General features: G+C 44.1%; 1 protein-coding gene across 12 annotated transcripts in view; it reads left to right on the plus strand.

Annotated features, from left to right (window-relative positions):
- TSNARE1 (t-SNARE domain containing 1) overlaps positions 1-16641 on the plus strand; it is a 695747-nt gene that overhangs the window by 316688 nt on the left and 362418 nt on the right. The gene's annotated exons all lie outside the window — the stretch shown is intronic.

The following is a 16641-nucleotide window of genomic DNA, read 5'->3' on the forward strand; positions in this document are numbered from 1 at the left end:
TGGCATGCAGCCTCTGTCGTCCCTAGTCCATCCTTCCCTTACAGTCTTCTGCTTCGTGATCAGTTGTGACATGCCAACAGCCTTAGCCTGAGCAACGAAAGTCCATACATTTTCCAGCTCATCAGAAGTCTCTGTGACCTTGGCTGCCTTTCAGAGGTCTGCTGCCTTGGCTCTTCTTGACATGCTTGAGATGTGTAACTTCTCCACTCTTCGCCTTGCCACCTCTTGCCTAGGTTAAATGGGAAGGAAGACGGAATTAAGTATCCCTGTGAAGTGAAGGGGATCGGCAGGCTTTGTACATGGCGTTGCCCTGCGGAGTTTCTGATCAGAGTCTGCTTCTGGTTTTCAGTCAGTTTTCCTGCTTTAAAAATATTAATAACTCCTTGCACTTCAGCAACTTCAATCTGTGGATCTCGAAGCACGTCAGAGCAGGGACACTTTTACTCCTGTGCAAGGGGGGTATAATGACTACACCAGGTGCAAGACAGGGGAGGATCACTCCTTCAGAGTCCATGAAACCACCAGGAGGGATGACTCAGCTTTTTATCTTTCTGAGGTGGAGAGGTTGAGTGCTGTTCACTGGGGACGGGTCTTTCAAAGGAGATTTTAAAAATAAAGTTGTCTGTTCTGCACGCACATTAGCGATCCCATGGTACTTGGGATTTCCCTGGTACCTTTGGCCAAATCTCCTTCCCCTCCAAGCTGCTGAGATCTGTGCTCTGCTTCGGTTGGTAGCTGCACTCCACATTTGAGGAGAACATGAGCTGCATTTGGTCCAAGAGAGAGTGACTTTGGATGCCTCTGTTCTCCAGAACTGGGCTGCGAAGGAGATGGGAATTGCAAAAAATAAGTTACCAGGGGGAAAGAGGTTATCTGAGGGAGGACAGGAGATTGTCTTTTGTAAACAGTGAAAATGCCAACTATTCCTTGCTCTTTGGAGCAGAGACAACTGAGGTTCGTGTACGGGGAGTGGTGACAAGTATAATAATAGGTTACACTGAACTCCCTTGCATGACTCCCTCAGTCGAACATCGCCAGGGTATCAAACTATAAGAGAGGTAATATTAATCATAGCACATTATCGTATGGAGCACATGCTGAACTTCCCACAGCTCCTTTCATCCCTCAGGTTTTGCAGTCACTGGGGCTGTGTAGCTGAAAATCAACCGAAAGCCTCTCTGGGCTTGTCTACACTGGCACTGTACAGTGCTGCAAAGTTCTGGCTCAGGGGTGTGAAAAAACACCCCCCTGAGCGCAGCAAGTTTCAGCGTTGTGAAGCGCCCGCCTAGACAGTGCCCCCCAGCGCTGGGAGCTGCGCCCCTCACGGAGGTGGGTTTTTTAGAGCACGGCAGAGCGCTCTGCTGCGACTGCACAAGCCACGGTAAAGCACTGCCGTGGCAGCACTTTAACATTGCCAGTGCAGACGAGCGCCAAGCCTATGTTGTGAGATGGTGGAGGACGTTTTGTGCCTGGTTTAAAAGTTAACTAGGCCTGATGAACATCTGAAAGCTGGGGCCTCTCTCTGTAAGCACTGGGTGATAGTTGAAGTGAGTTAGCACATTAACCTTGTCCTTTGGAATTCAAGAACAATTTGGTGTCTTCAGGCTTTCTCCACAAGTTAGAGGGGTGGATGCATTAACACTAATATGCATTTGGCCACAGCAGTAAGTGGTGGGGTCACTTTTGTGGGAGATGATTGTCAGCACAGAACACAGAGGCAGATAAAAAACTTATTTTGAAACCAACAGTAAAGGATCTGGGGGGGAATGTGTGGAATTTTTATGGCGAGATTACATTTAAAAACAAAACCAAACAAACTTTGTATACTTGAACATTTGTGTACCCCAAGTGGATCTAACATACCAGAACAATATTATTACATTTCATTTATACAGCACCTTTATCGGAGATTTTCAATACATTCCAGACCTGTCAAGCCTCTTAGCACATCTGTTTCCACTGTTTAATGATGGAGGTAAGGAGACCATTCAAGTCATTTTGATAATTTAAATAATAGATAACAATAAGAAAAGATGCACGCCTCCCAGTCCTCGTGCCCAGTCCACTGGAACAGCATATCTGCAAAGGTCTTGCGCAAGACCACACATCAAGTCAGTAGAAACGCTGGGACTAGAAGGCAGGAATTCATGCTGTGACCATTAGACCTAAGTAACTAAGCTACATCTGCCTCCTCAGTTCAGCTCTCAGCACCTACCTTTTCACTTGCTGCATGCTGAAGCCATGTCTACACTACAAAATTAGGTTGCCTTAACTTACATCGGCATACAGCCGTGGCAGTAATTACATCGCTTAGAATCATAGAACTTAGAATCATAGAATCTCAGGGTTGGAAGGGACCTCAGGAGGTCATCTAGTCCAACCCCCTGCTCAAAGCAGGACCAAGCCCCAATTTTTGCCCCAAATCCCTAAATGGCCACCTTGAGGATTGAACTCCCAACCCTGGGTTTAGCAGGCCAATGCTCAAACCACTGAGCTATCCCTCCCCCCTTGTGCGTGTCTAGAATTTGATCCTTGTATTGGTGGTACATGTCCTCAACAGAGCACTTGTATCGATTGTACAGTCAGTGTGGGGCATTGTGGGAGGGCTCCTGAAACAGTAATAGTCAACATAAGCCATGCAGTGTCTACACTTATCCTGCATCGACCTTGACTCTGTGTTGCTTGTGAAGGTGGAGTCATTAAGTCGGCGTAGCGGGGCAGTTACGTCTGTGGGAGCAAAATTTAAATGTAGGCACTTACATAGGTCAATGTAAGCTGCCTTGGCGTTGTCCTAACTCTGTAGTGTGGACCAGATCTAAATATTTCCGTATGTCCTTTGTTTGACATTTCAGCTGAGAGATAGGGAAGCATCTTAATTCCTGTGATCCTGTGTGTTCATGGCCAAGGTTTTTAACAACCACAGGACTGAATCTCTTTCTCAGGCCAGTAGAGAATGAAAATCCTTACTGTATCATCTGCCACCTGTTCACTAGCTTGTGTGAAGTGAGTCGGTCATCTTCATCCAGTCTTTCCTCTCACAAATAACTGATGATGCTATCCCTTACCAAAAACAAAATAAAGTACTCTACGATAATGGTCAGATACACCACCTTTTACAGCAGTGTTATTACAGAGTCTGGGGTGATTCGTGTAAGCATTAGCAGTATGCGTATAAGGTTTAGTTCGTCATCTGAACAGAGAGGCCATAGATTTGCCAAATGTGGAAGAGTAAAGAACAATCTTATGGTAAAGCATTTGATGGGGATTCAGATCTGGTTTTGGTTGCCTGTTCTGTCACAGACTTCCTGTGTCACTTGGACAAATCACTTAATCGCTCTTTGACTCAGTTTCCCATCTGTAAAATGGGGATAAAAACACTTCCTTTCTCCCACACCTTTTTCTGTTTTCTAGTGAGGCTGCAAACTCTTCAGGGCAGGGACTGTACATACAGCACATAAGACAATGGGGTCCTGATTTTTGTTGGAGTTGCTAGGTGCTCTTGTACTCCTCCTCCTATTACTGATACTTTGTTATCTTTAGAGATGATCCTTTCAGGACAGGGTTTGAGGTACTCGACCTGGGGCACCTTTCAGCTGCAGCCACATCAACTTAGAAGGGACCCCACACCCCAAAATCCTCTACAGGTCTGTTTCAAGGACACAGAAACACAAGGGACCTAGAGAATCACCATACTCCCTAAAATTGTTTTTTTCTTTATTAATCTGTGTGGAAATTAGAAACCCAATTAGCGTTGCCAAGCTTATTTTAAGCACAATACATGTCAAAGTGTAATTGTTCACAAAACAATGCAAGCTGTCAAAATAAATAATTAAGGCCTTGCATTAGAAGAAACAGATGTAAAGTCAACGAGAAGCAAATTCACAATGTGCCCCAACATGAACAGTCTTTTTACCTTCCTAGATGAGAAACTAATAAGGACGTAGCACAGACCTCAGGGATGGTAATATTGCTGTACTAGGAGACGATAATGGCTGCCACAAAGCAGGTTTGATCTGTAGCTAATCACAGACCTACTTAAAGCTAAGGGGTGTGCTAAGCACCTTTTCAAGATTAAATGGAAGAAGCAATTAAGCTCCTTTATGCAGTGAGATAGCTGGAGACAATGAAAGCTGCCCGTCCAAGGAAATGAACCCAGTGGCAAAGGATGAGCAGGGCTGAGTGGGTGGTCTGAGGTCTTGCCATGGGACTGGTTGCAAATGCAGGGGCTAGGGAATTGATTTATTATGTCTGTAAGAGAGGCAGAAAGCAAGAGAAGCAATCCTGAGAGTGTCCCTGAGAGGGAGCAGAGAAACAGAGCTGCTTGGGGCAGAGGACTTGCTTGGAAATGGAAAGCAAGGAAACTGCCTGTAGTGTGTGTTTCATACTGTGTTCAGAGAAACAGGACTTTGTGAAGATTTCCTTCTAAATAAACACGATTTCATCAAAGAACTATTTGACTTGTGTCTTCAATTTCTTCTCCTAATGGAAACAACTCAGCCAATATTCAGAGCCTTGCTAACTGCTTGGGCCAAAAAGCAACAATATCTTTGGGCAGCTGTAGGTCATCTATTTCAGCTGGAGATGGTAAAGACATTTTCTCCTGGAAAGCAAAGTGGCAGTGCCAAGGATCAGTGCTCCTGGCTGATAGAAAACTAAGCTGTGAAAGATTTAGCAAGAAACCTAGAATAATTAATTTCCACTCCTTGTTATACTGTAATTGGATTTTAATACCTAAGCTTTAAAGAAGAATTTAATTTAATTTAATTAGGACACTTAAAATCATCTTTAAGCCATATTTATGGGCTCTCCTGGTGGCCCCTAGTGATAAAGCTCTGTAGTAATGCCAAGTGGAAGTCCCAGTTTTGAGTCCTCTCCACAGATGTCACCTCCTCATTTCCTGTGGCCGAATGCTGGTCCCATTACAGTCAACAGCATATGCATCTGTTGCCTTCAAGAGGATCCAGTTGGGGGAGCTTGTGCTGGACTACACTACCCTGGTCTACACTTGGGGGTGGGGTCGACCTAAGATACACAACTTCAGCTACGCGAATAGCATATCGTAGGTCGACTTACCTGGCCATGATGACGGCGGCGAGTCGACCGCTGGTCCTCCCCCGTCAACTCCGTTTCCACCTCTCACAAGCTGGAGTTCCGGAGTCGATGGGGAGTGTGTTCGGGGATCGATTTATCGCGTCTAGAGGAGACGCGATAAATCAATCCCCAATAGATCGATCACTACCCGCTGGTCCGGCGGGTAGTGAAGACCCTGGCTAGTGCCACCCTGAATGAAGGAGTGTAGTGTTTGGAATTCAAAGGGAGTTCCTTTTCAGTTCTTTTTAGCTAGAAAGAATGGGCTTTCTGGGGTATGGTGGACTGGACTGTGTACTTTTGGGGCCATAGAGAAGACTCTTATTGCCCTGAAAGAGCTGTAGAGAACTTGCTTTCAGTCATGTCATTCTGAGATCTGCTACTGGTTTCCATTTAATCATTTGATTGGCATAAGGAGAAGCTGCCTCGCAATCCTCGGGAAGGGGATTAACATTCACAGAGGCTGAGCTTTCAGGGAGCATGTGTAGCCCCCTAAAAACGCATGAAGATCTGTTTGGCTGCACAAAAGGGACGTTAGCCCTGGGGGTACCCACCCTGCAGTGAAAATCGTGTCAGGAGTCCAGCATGCTGGATGTCTTGTTTTGTATCCCAGTATGTATTTTTGTCAATGATGATTATCTCTTAATTGAGTTCTCTGGTGCTTGTTTGTAAGTGAATTAATTATTGTTCAGGACTGGGATTTAGGAAAGTTTTGCTGAATCAAGATTAATTGTTTCGTTTTCTGTTAATGCAAGAGAGAGTAGGTTTTAAATCAGGCAAAACGTGTTGAAATTTTTCAACAGTAGCAGGTGTATGAGATACTTTTGTTTGCTCTGGGATACAGGGAATCCTTTTGGGGGGGCTTCTTCCCCATTTTCTTCTTCCATTCTAAACCCTGCAAGAAGCTTTCTTCCAGCTGGGAAGCCCAGCTGAATTTCCTTTAAGTGCACAGCAAAATCTCCGCTCGGGTGGCTGCAGTATTTTTAGTAAAAGTCATGGACAGGTCACAGCAGTAACCAAAAATTCACGGCCCGTGACCTGTTTGTGACTTTTACTATATACTCCTAATTAAAACTTGGGCCAGGGGTGATCCGGGGGGGGCAGTCTCGGGGTGTTGAGGGGTGGCCCAGGACCCCCACTGGTGCTGGGGTGGGGAGGTGGGCAGCGGTGCACAGCCCGGAACCCCCGTTGGTGCTGGGAGGAGGGCAGGTTGGTGGGGCTCGTGGGTTCCCTACCGGGCTTCATGTGTTCCTGCAACTCCTAGCGGGAGGGCTCAGGAGGCACAGCATCTATTGGCCAGGAACCACAGAACAATGGGAACTGTGGGGGTGGCGCCTGTGGGCGAGGGCTGTTTGCACAGCCCCCCTAGTCCCCCTGCCCAGGAGCTGTGGGGACATGCTGGTGGGAGCTGGGGACTCCCCCACGTGAGCACCCCGCTGCACCCCAACCCCCTGCCCCAGCCCTGAGCCCCCTCCCACACCCACACCGCTGCTGCTGGCCCAGGGGCTGCCTGGCTAGGGCAGCCCTGAGCCAGGACCGTCCGCTGCAGAAGTCACGGATAATCATGGAGTTTGTGACAGACACTCAGCCTTACTGATATTGTAAGGTGCTAATATTTTGAAGTACATGCTTCATGGATTAAGAAGTAGCTAATTGACAAATCTAATAGTTTGTCATTTGGGAATCATCATCTATGGGGGTGTTTCTAGTGGGATTCTGCAGGGAATGATACAAGTCCCAATGTTTTCATCAGGAAAATAAACAGGAAGTAAATGTAAAATCAATGCTGATAGATTTGCAGGTGACACCAAGAAAGGTGAAGTAGTAAATAATGAGAACAGGGTGGTCTCACAGAGGTGACTTGATTACAGTATATAAGGACTTTCAAAATGGGAAAACTGAGTAGTAAATGGCTTTGTAATCTAACGGAGAACAGCATCACAAGAACCAATGGCTGAAAGCTTAAGATAGACAAATTCAATTTAGAAATAAGACACTTTTTTTTTTTTAGCAGAAGGGACAATTAACCATTGGCACAAACTATCAAGGGAAGTGGTGGATTCTCTGTCTTTTGATGTCTTCAGATCAAGACGGACTGCCTTTGTGGAAGATATGCTTTAGTCAGACACAAGTTACTGGGCACAATATAGGGGTAACTGGGTGAAATGTAATGGCCTGTGTCATACAGGAAGTCAGCCAAATGATCTAATTAATGGCCCTTTCTGGCCTTCAATTCTCTGAGTCTGAACAGTAATGGTTGTTCAAAAGCCTTTCATTTCTTTTTGTCCATTGAATTTGATGCCCCAGAAAAGAGTTGCCTCGACATCACTGAGGACCCAAGTGACAATCACAGAAAGGAAGCAATAGACCCAACTGCACTGTGAGTTTCCCCACACTAACCCACCAGTGTCACTCTTCTGGTGGGGCCACCTCGAGGAGATTTCTCAGTACCCATGTCCATTCCATCATTTTTTCTTTGCTGAGATTGCCTACAAGGGAGCTAATTAGTACTATTTGCAGAGGTGGTTTTTGTGAAGTACACACCTGCGCTCTGTGGACTGTGTTTACCACATATAGACCACTAAATAGCCATCAGATAAGTTCTGGTGACTACCAATCAGGGCTGGACTTGACCTAGATGGGAAAGACTCTGTATAATACCAGGTTTCAGAGTAACAGCCGTGTTAGTCTGTATTCACAAAAAGAAAAGGAGGACTTGTGGCACCTTAGAGACTAACCAATTTATTTGAGCATAAGCTTTTGTGAGCTACAGCTCACTTCATCGGATGCATACTGTGGAAAGTGTAGAAGATCTTTTTATACACACAAAGCATGAAAAAATACCTCCCCCCACCCCACTCTCCTGCTGGTAATAGCTTATCTAAAGTGATCACTCTCCTTACAATGTGTATGATAATCAAGTTGGGCCATTTCCAGCACAAATCCAGGTTTTCTCCCCCCCCCCCCAACCCACTCTCCTGTTGGTAATAGCTTATCTAAACAAAAAAACTTCAAAACCAGACTCCAGCGAGAGACTGTTGAATTGGAATTTATTTGCAAATTGGATACAATTAACTTAGGCTTGAATAGAGACTGGGAGTGGCTAAGTCATTATGCAAGGTAACCTATTTCCCCTTGTTTTTTCCTACCACCACCCCCCCCGACGGTCTTGTTAAACCCTGGATTTGTGCTGGAAATGGCCCACCTTGATTATCATACACATTGTAAGGAGAGTGATCACTTTAGATAAGCTATTACCAGCAGGAGAGTGGGGTGGGGGGAGGTATTTTTTCATGTTTTGTGTGTATAAAAAGATCTTCTACACTTTCCACAGTATGCATCCGATGAAGTGAGCTGTAGCTCACAAAAGCTTATGCTCAAATAAATTGGTTAGTCTCTAAGGTGCCACAAGTCCTCCTTTTCTTTTTGTATAATACCATTAATTCCCTGAGCACAAGCACTGCCTCCTTTTAGCCTTCCTTTAAATAGCACCAAGAATGGTCACAGAAAGTTATAATGAAAACAAAGAGAACACATTTAGAGAGGATAAAGGAGAGTGCTGTCGGCAGAGAGCACCTGGAAGAGAATAAGAAGGAAATGCAACGGGACTATGAAGGCATGAACCTGAACGCTACCTCCCCTTCTGTTTACAGCTAACTTGGGTTATAAATAGAAGATAATGGAATGTGTGTCCTGCAGGAACCGTGAATAATTAAGAGAGTTTATGTACAAGAGCAAGTAGAGGTCAGGTAGATAAACTGAAATAATACTCGAATTTGTTTGCAGAATGACTAGCACTGCTTGGTTAGAATCTCATTTTAATGACAGGAGTAGAAAATAACTCCTGAAAATCAATGGGCATCATTCTACCCTGTTACTCTGGTGTAAATCTAGAGTAACTCCAGTGAAGCGAATATAATTACAGTAGTGTAAAACTGGAGGCAGATCATGCCTAATACTTCTAGCTGCTGAGATAAGATGTCACTATTTATTACTTTTAATAAAGTTGAAGCCCAGCTGAGATCAGCCCCCATCTTCCCCCTCCCCCTCGTGTGCTAGGTGCTGCCGCAAAGAGCTTACACTCTAAATATACAAGGCAGAAAGGAAGTAGTAATTATTCCTATTTTACACAATGGGGAACTGAGGCATAAATAATTTAAGTGACTTGGCCAAGGTCTCACATGAAATCCCTGGCAAGCCAGGAATTGAACCTCGATTACCTGAGTCCCATCCCAGTGCTTTAACAGCAAAACCATCCTATGTGATCTTAAACAAACAAACAAAAAGTAGTTAGTTTGTGCAGCTTCCTTTTTAAATCTTATCATCTTTGAAAAGAAGGGCAAACTCGTGGCATCAGGTTGTGGTTATGCTCCCACTGCCATGACGTCTGCTCTCTATAATGCAATGTGACAATGTAAGAAATGGACCTTGCAAAAGTAGCCCTCCAGCTATGTGTATGTGGGTTTTTTTTCCGTAAAAGCTAAACAAGAGCAAACCCTGATTCCTCGCACCTTGCACTCCATATCTGCATGGGGCACATGAATGAATAGCAGCTTAATGCAAATGTATGGGTGGGTTGTTCATAATTGTTATGATTGGACGATTTAGTTGGGGTTGGTCCTGCACTGAGCAGGGGGTTGGACTAGAAGACCTCCTGAGGTCTCTTCCAACCCTAATATTCTATGATTCTACGGTTGCTCTGGTATACTAGACCTCTCAAGGTACTCTCTAGTGTGCTAGGTGTATCATGACTAAGAGGCAACCACTGAAGGCATGTAAACTCCGAGACCTATATATTCCAACCCTGGTAGATCCCAGTAACCACTCAGATGCACGGCTGAAGTGAAGGGATATTTTACTGGAGTTGGCAGGCAGGCCTGTTGGGAGAAATTTGGGGCCCCAGTACAACGTATTCACTGCAGCCCCACCCCCTGCCATTTCACCCCAGTCACAGATGTTTTGGGGAGCCCTCTGAGCTCAGGGTGCTGGTACAGTTGTCCCCCTATTTAGCCCCTCTCATCAACCCTGCTGACAGGAAAGGGAAAGGTGGCAAATATCCCTAGGTATAGTTACTTAACCAGTTATAATTCAAGATACACCCTGCAATTTTTACAGTGGCCCCTAGGAACAGTCCAAGAGAGGGTTTGGGCCCCAGAGGCCTTGTAGCAGCGGTGCCTGGTTTGAGCCTGAGTCCCATGGGGCTTGGGCCTACACTCCATTGTTTTGCAGTGTAGATGCAGGTCAGGTCAGGCCTGGGCCCCCCAGACTTGGGTTCTGAGAATCTGCCAATTGTGGCACTCTGTACTTCAAAGCAGCACTCTGTAACCACCATATTCACCACTGTCATATAATTATGATATGTTTTGTACAAAGTGTGACTTGTAGGATATCATATGAAAGGTCATGATATGCTGAAGCCCGTTGTTCTTTCAAAGTATGTATATCATTAGTGTGCATGAAGTTATGAGATTTTGCAATATAGTTCTTAGTGAAATATGTTCAGTTTTACAAGGCCATTTTTTGTCCTTGAGATTCCAGGAGGCACTCTTGCCTGGGGATACTGTGAACATATGAAATGCCTTGTTTGATGTCTGCTTTTAGGCCTTTTGAGCTCTGATGGTTCTTCCATCTCAGCAGCACGGGCCCACTGCAGCAAGTCCCTGGGTTGCAGAACTGTCGCAGAACTGTCACAAAACACTCTGAACAGAATATTTTCCAGGGTGAACTTCTAGCGGATGTTCAGGATAGGGCCAACAAGCTGGTGCAGTACCAAAGGGAGAAGCGTTCACGGCAAATGGAAAGGCACAGCCACGCTGCAGAGTGAGAGAACAGATTCAGTGCATGAGGAGAGGCTTGCTGTGCAGTTTGCTTATGGCCACCAGAACACAGACTCCGGCTGTACTCACACCATGGCCTGAGTCCTTTCCGTGCGTCCATGTGCTGCAGACCAGGAACACTTTGGACAATTCCTTGGTTGGGTGGCCCATGCGATTGGGACTTAGCAGCTGGACAGGGTAAATCTACCCTGGGAGGCCTCCAAACCCCTGCTGACTCCTTCCCCGCTGTGGGCCTTCACTCCCATTCAGACCCTCTCCCCCGTGAACACCCCCACCCCCCTGCTGTAGCGCCAAGTGGAAGGAAGGGAAAGGAGAACGTGGGTCAGGGGACTCACAACTGTAGCTTTGTTTGGAAATGGTCGCACTGCTCAAGACCTTTGCTTTTGTTAAAGGTTTTGGTGTTGGTTTATTACTGATGTTTTGGTTTGCCAGTGGCAGCTGGCCTGCCTCACAAAGGTTTAATCTTGTGCTTTTCTAACGTATGTCCTGAAACAAAAGGTTTTTATTTTAATAAGAACTTGTGCTGCCATCACTACTTCACATCATATAATGTGTGTTTCAAATAATGAAGATAAACACATGATAAGGGACAACTGGGAAGTTGTATGCAAACACTATTTCTCGGTACATTCGTTACATCAAGCCATCCTGTAAATCCACAGTTCTTGCCACTTGCCCCCCCACCCCCATTTCATAAGCGGTCATGTGATTCATCGGTACAATGAATGCCAGTCAATCCCCCCATTTCATAAGTGATCATGTCATTTATAACTAAAGTTCATGGCAATCCACCCCCCATCCCACACATACAAGTTATTGTTTGATGTAGCAGTACCGCATTTACTGTAAAGATTTTACAAGCACATTCACAAGGTACTACTCTCTCTCTTCCGTTGGCCCGTGCTAGTCCATAATGTGGAACCACAGAGCATCCATGATTTGTGTTGCCCGGGTGCATCCAGCTTCAGCTGTGATAGGTGCACAATTCAGCAATCCATCACTGTCATAGTTCCATTCAGGGGCAAATGACTCACCTTTGGCTTCACAAAGATTATGGAGAGCACAACAAGCCACAATAATATGGAAGGCATGATGACACAGGTATCCAAATGTGTCTATAAACAGCTCCAGCAGGATTTCAATCTGCCAAACACACACTCAGCCACCATTCTGAACCTGTTGAGAATATAACTGAGCCTTCTTTGGCCAGGCCCTCTGAGATTGGGATATGGTTTCATAAGGGAAGACAAAAGGGGTCCCCCAGGGTAACAGCGGGGACAGTAACTCTATTCATGACAATGAATTATCCCAATTATCAGGAAACCCTGAAATCATGAACTTTTCCAGTGCAGTCCATGTTGGTGTCGATAAATCAGCCCCTGTGGTTCTCAAGGGCCTGCATAAAAATGGTATCTTACCTTTTGCAGTTTATGTACTCGTGTTCCTTGAGGAGGGCAAACTATGGGCACAGTAGATGTTGTATATCTTCACTTTAGTAAGGTTTTTGATACAGTCTCGCATGACCTTCTCATTTAAAAAAAAAACGTAGGGAAATACAGCCTTGATGGAGCCACTAAGGTGGGTGATAACTGGTTTGAAAATTGTTTCCAGAGAGTAGTTATCATCAGAGAGTAGTTATCAGTGGTTCACAGTCAAGCTGGAGAGGCATAACGAGTCGGTTCCACAGGGATTGGTCCTGGATCCAGTTCTGATCAATATCTTCATCGATAATTTAGATAATGGCATAGAGATTATACTTATAAAGTTTGTGGATGATACCAAGCTGGGAGGGGTTGCAAGTACTTTGGAAGATAGGATTAAAATTCAAAATAATCTGGACAAACTGAAGAAGTGGTCTGAAGTAAATAGGATGAAATTCAACAAAGACAAATGCAAAATACTCTGCTTGGGAAGCAACAATCAATTGAACACATATAAAATGGGCAATGACTGCCTAGGAAGGAGTACTGCGGAAAGGGATTTGGGGGTCATAGTGGACCACAAGCTAAATATGAGTCAACAGTGTGGCCAAAAGAGCAAATGCAATCCTTGGATGCATAAACAGGGAATCTCTTGTAGGAGCAGAGAGATTATTTGACTTCTATATTTGGCACTAGTGTGACCATGCTGGAATATTGGGTCCACTTCTGGTGCCCACAATTCTAGAATAATGTTGAAAAATGTGTTCAGGGAAGAGCCATGAGAATGATTGAAGGATTAGAAAAACATGCCTTATAGTGATAGAATCAAGGAGCTCAAATTGTGTCGTTTACCAAAGGGAAGATTAAGAGGTGACTTGATTACAGTCTGTAAGTATCTACATGGGGAACAAATACTTGATAATGGGCTCTTTAATCCAGCAAAGAAAGGTCTAACACAATCCAGTGACTGGAAGTTGGAGGTAGACAAATTCAGACTGGAAATAAGGTGTAAATTTTTATGAGTGAGGGTAATTAACCATTGGGACAATCTACTAAGGATGCTGGTAGATTCTTCATCACTGACAATTTTTAAATCAATATTGGATGTTTTTTCTAAAAGAGATACTCTAGGAATTGTTTTGGGGAAGTTTTATGGCCTGCGTTATGCAGGACGTCAGACTAGATGATTACAACGCTCCCTTCTGGCCTTGGAATCTGTGAATCTAAGCCTCTCCTTATGGTGAGAACTGTTACTCCGAGGAGTAGTCTTCCAAGGGAAGTGGTAGAAGTGTTACCTTGAATGATTTAAAATTGAATGAGACTGATCGTCTGTGGTAAGGAACAATCCTGCTTTGGCCCATGGGAGATGGCTTAGCAGATCATAGAGGTTTTTCTTTCTCTAGTCACTATGATTCCATTTGCCATCTTGTCAGCTGTTTGCATTTGGAGCAGTATTGTTCTGAACACTGTCAGTGTTAAAAAGATGCTACCGATAGACGTTAGGGGGCATTTTTCTAACATTTTTTCCTCATTTTTTTTTTCTTTTAAATGACATCATAACCTCTTGAAACCTTGAGGCTGAAAGCTGGTTTCTCACAGAATAGTCATGCCTCCATCCTTCACAGGCGTCTATACTTTAATTGATCTGGTAACATTGCTCGCAAGCCCTGAGTTGCTGGCACTGATTGTTATTTTTCAGGGGGAAAGAACACTGACTCCTTTTGTTTTAGGGTTGGGAGACAAATATAAATCTATTCACATTGACTGAGGAAACTGATAAGGGGGAATCAAATGCTGAGCCAGTCAACCTTCACGGCATCCCTTTAAGAAAAGTTGCTTTGGCTTACTTATAGATTATTATTGTTGTTCTGAAGGAGATAGGACAAGAGATCCCTTTAAAAAAAGTATTTTTGAAGGCAAGTGAGTTTAAAATCAATCTGAGACTGAACCAGTGGGAAAGAGGAGAGATTTAGTCAGACACTTTCTGCAGCAATGACCCAAATGTGAGGCAGTTTTGTGAGAGAGGTTTCCTCAGACTATCAGAAATAATAAAACTTCTCATCAACAAGAAATGAAGAAAAACTGCCCCTGGTCCTGGGAGAAAGAAGAGACACAGCAGATATGACATCATGCTACATTCAGTCTGCCCCCAGATGAGGAATGGATGGCAATGGGAAACTAATGTAACAAACCCCAAACAATATGTAGCCCAACCATGGGCAGATCTTACTTACCCCTGACAGGTTTCTCTCTCTTCTGTTTGGTAACGTGTGGAACTTGACATGCCAATAAAATTATGTTGAAATTGAAATGGAACCATAGCTAATCCTTTCGGGCTGTTCCAGTCAGATGCAAGCTCTTCTCTTGGTAGCTGCAGGAGGAGAGGACAGAAGCAAAATATAACAAAACACACCTAAGGAATTTCTTGAGCCCATTTTGCTCCTCTTTTGTTTGTCATTGGTTAAAGCTGGATAATGGAATAGTTTCCAGAGTAAGTGTGGTCTAGGGGTGGAATCGTACCTCATTCAAGTCAATGGGAGTTTTGTCATTTATTTCAGTGAGGCCAGGATTTCACCCTCAGACTTCAGAGGCAGGACATGAAGGCTACTGTGAAGCAATATTTGCCTAGGCAGGAGAATTTTCTGTAGTGGTAGGGGAGTATCCATCATCAAAAAATATTCTTCAGTGAATTCACTGCCAGTGAAAGGTGCTGTATTGACAGCTCCAGAGATGGAGGTCTTTTGTTTATTCAGAATGCTGGTAGGGCAAATGTAGCAACAGTGCACGCTTTCACGAAAGAAGTGATCCCTCACCTGAAGTGGCCACTTCTAGTTTCCAGGGCCTGGGGAGATCTGTATTCTCCTTAACTAGACTGCAAACAAGCTGAGAGACAAGGTGGGTGAGGTAATATCTTTTATTGGACCAATTTCTGTTGTTGAGAGAGATCAACAAGCTTTCAAGCTACACAAAACTCTTCCTCAGGTCCAGTCAGTGCCAGTTGTGATTGTACCCTTAGTAATGTGGATCCATAACCCAGGAACTGGCCTGAGGCCACTAATTCCTCTCATGTCAGCCATGGAGCAAATCAGATGGTAATAAATTAAACTTGAGCTGAAATTAAACAAAACCAATCTTTATATAGGAGCCATCGAGCCCCCCAGCTTTAACAGTCTTATTAAATGTAAAGCTATTCACCGACCGTGAGCACTGGATTAAAGGCAGCTGTACTAGAGAAGAAGAGATGTTTGAACAGGGCTCTCTTTTCATTAGAGAAGAGTCTACTTTCTGATCCGCTAGCATTTTCTCATCTCTTAATTTCAATGACTGTATTTGAATGGCTTTGCCTTTGGTCTTGAAGCTAACCTAGAGGCAGCTCAGGTGTGTCTGGGGTTTGTAAGTGCCTCCAAGCACTAGTGTTATACAAATAATAATCAATAAATGTGAGGTAGCTGACAAGCATGTTAGAGAAGGGCATCTTTTCTTTGGTAGGCCATGCTATCGTTATTCACTGAATTCATTCACTGTTGAGGTTCTCCAGTTTTCCTTTCTGTAAAAAAATAAGTCAACTTTGGTCAAGAAAACTATTTTTCTGTGTTCACTTAGAAGGGAAACTCATTATATTTAGGGTCTTTCTTCTTTGATGTCAGCATTTGAGTCAGATGTTTTGATGTGTGACCCCTTAATTTAAAATAAAACCAATAAAACACTGCAGTAGCACCATGACATGGTGTTTGGGGTCTTTAAGGCATAATTCTGTTGTCTTTTTTAATAGGTGTTAGCAGCATAGATCCTTTGGCACTAAGTATGGCAGCTGTCAAATATACCTACTAAAATCATTATTTAGTGTTCTTAAGAATTTGTGTTGAAGCCAAGTTTTTGTATTATTCAGTAATCAGGAAGTCCCTTTTTGATGGACTGTATATTGGGTCAGAGTTTGTCAGTCCCTCACCTTTTCAACGGGTCTGATTCTCTGCATAGTTGTTTATAACAGTGCAAGGTGGTTGCAAAGTGGTTGTTATACACTGCCTTCCTGATTTGGTAGCATTTTCCAGTATTTAGAATCATAGAATCATAGAATATCAGAGTTGGAAGGGACCCCAGAAGGTCATCTAGTCCAACCCCCTGCTCAAAGCAGGACCAATTCCCAGTTAAATCATCCCAGCCAGGGCTTTGTCAAGCCTGACCTTAAAAACCTCTAAGGAAGGAGATTCTACCACCTCCCTAGGTAACGCATTCCAGTGTTTCACCACCCTCTTAGTGAAAAAGTTTTTCCTAATATCCAATCTAAACCTCCC

This window comes from Lepidochelys kempii, chromosome 2 (genome assembly GCF_965140265.1).
Source record: "Lepidochelys kempii isolate rLepKem1 chromosome 2, rLepKem1.hap2, whole genome shotgun sequence".
NCBI classification, from domain to species: domain Eukaryota; kingdom Metazoa; phylum Chordata; order Testudines; family Cheloniidae; genus Lepidochelys; species Lepidochelys kempii.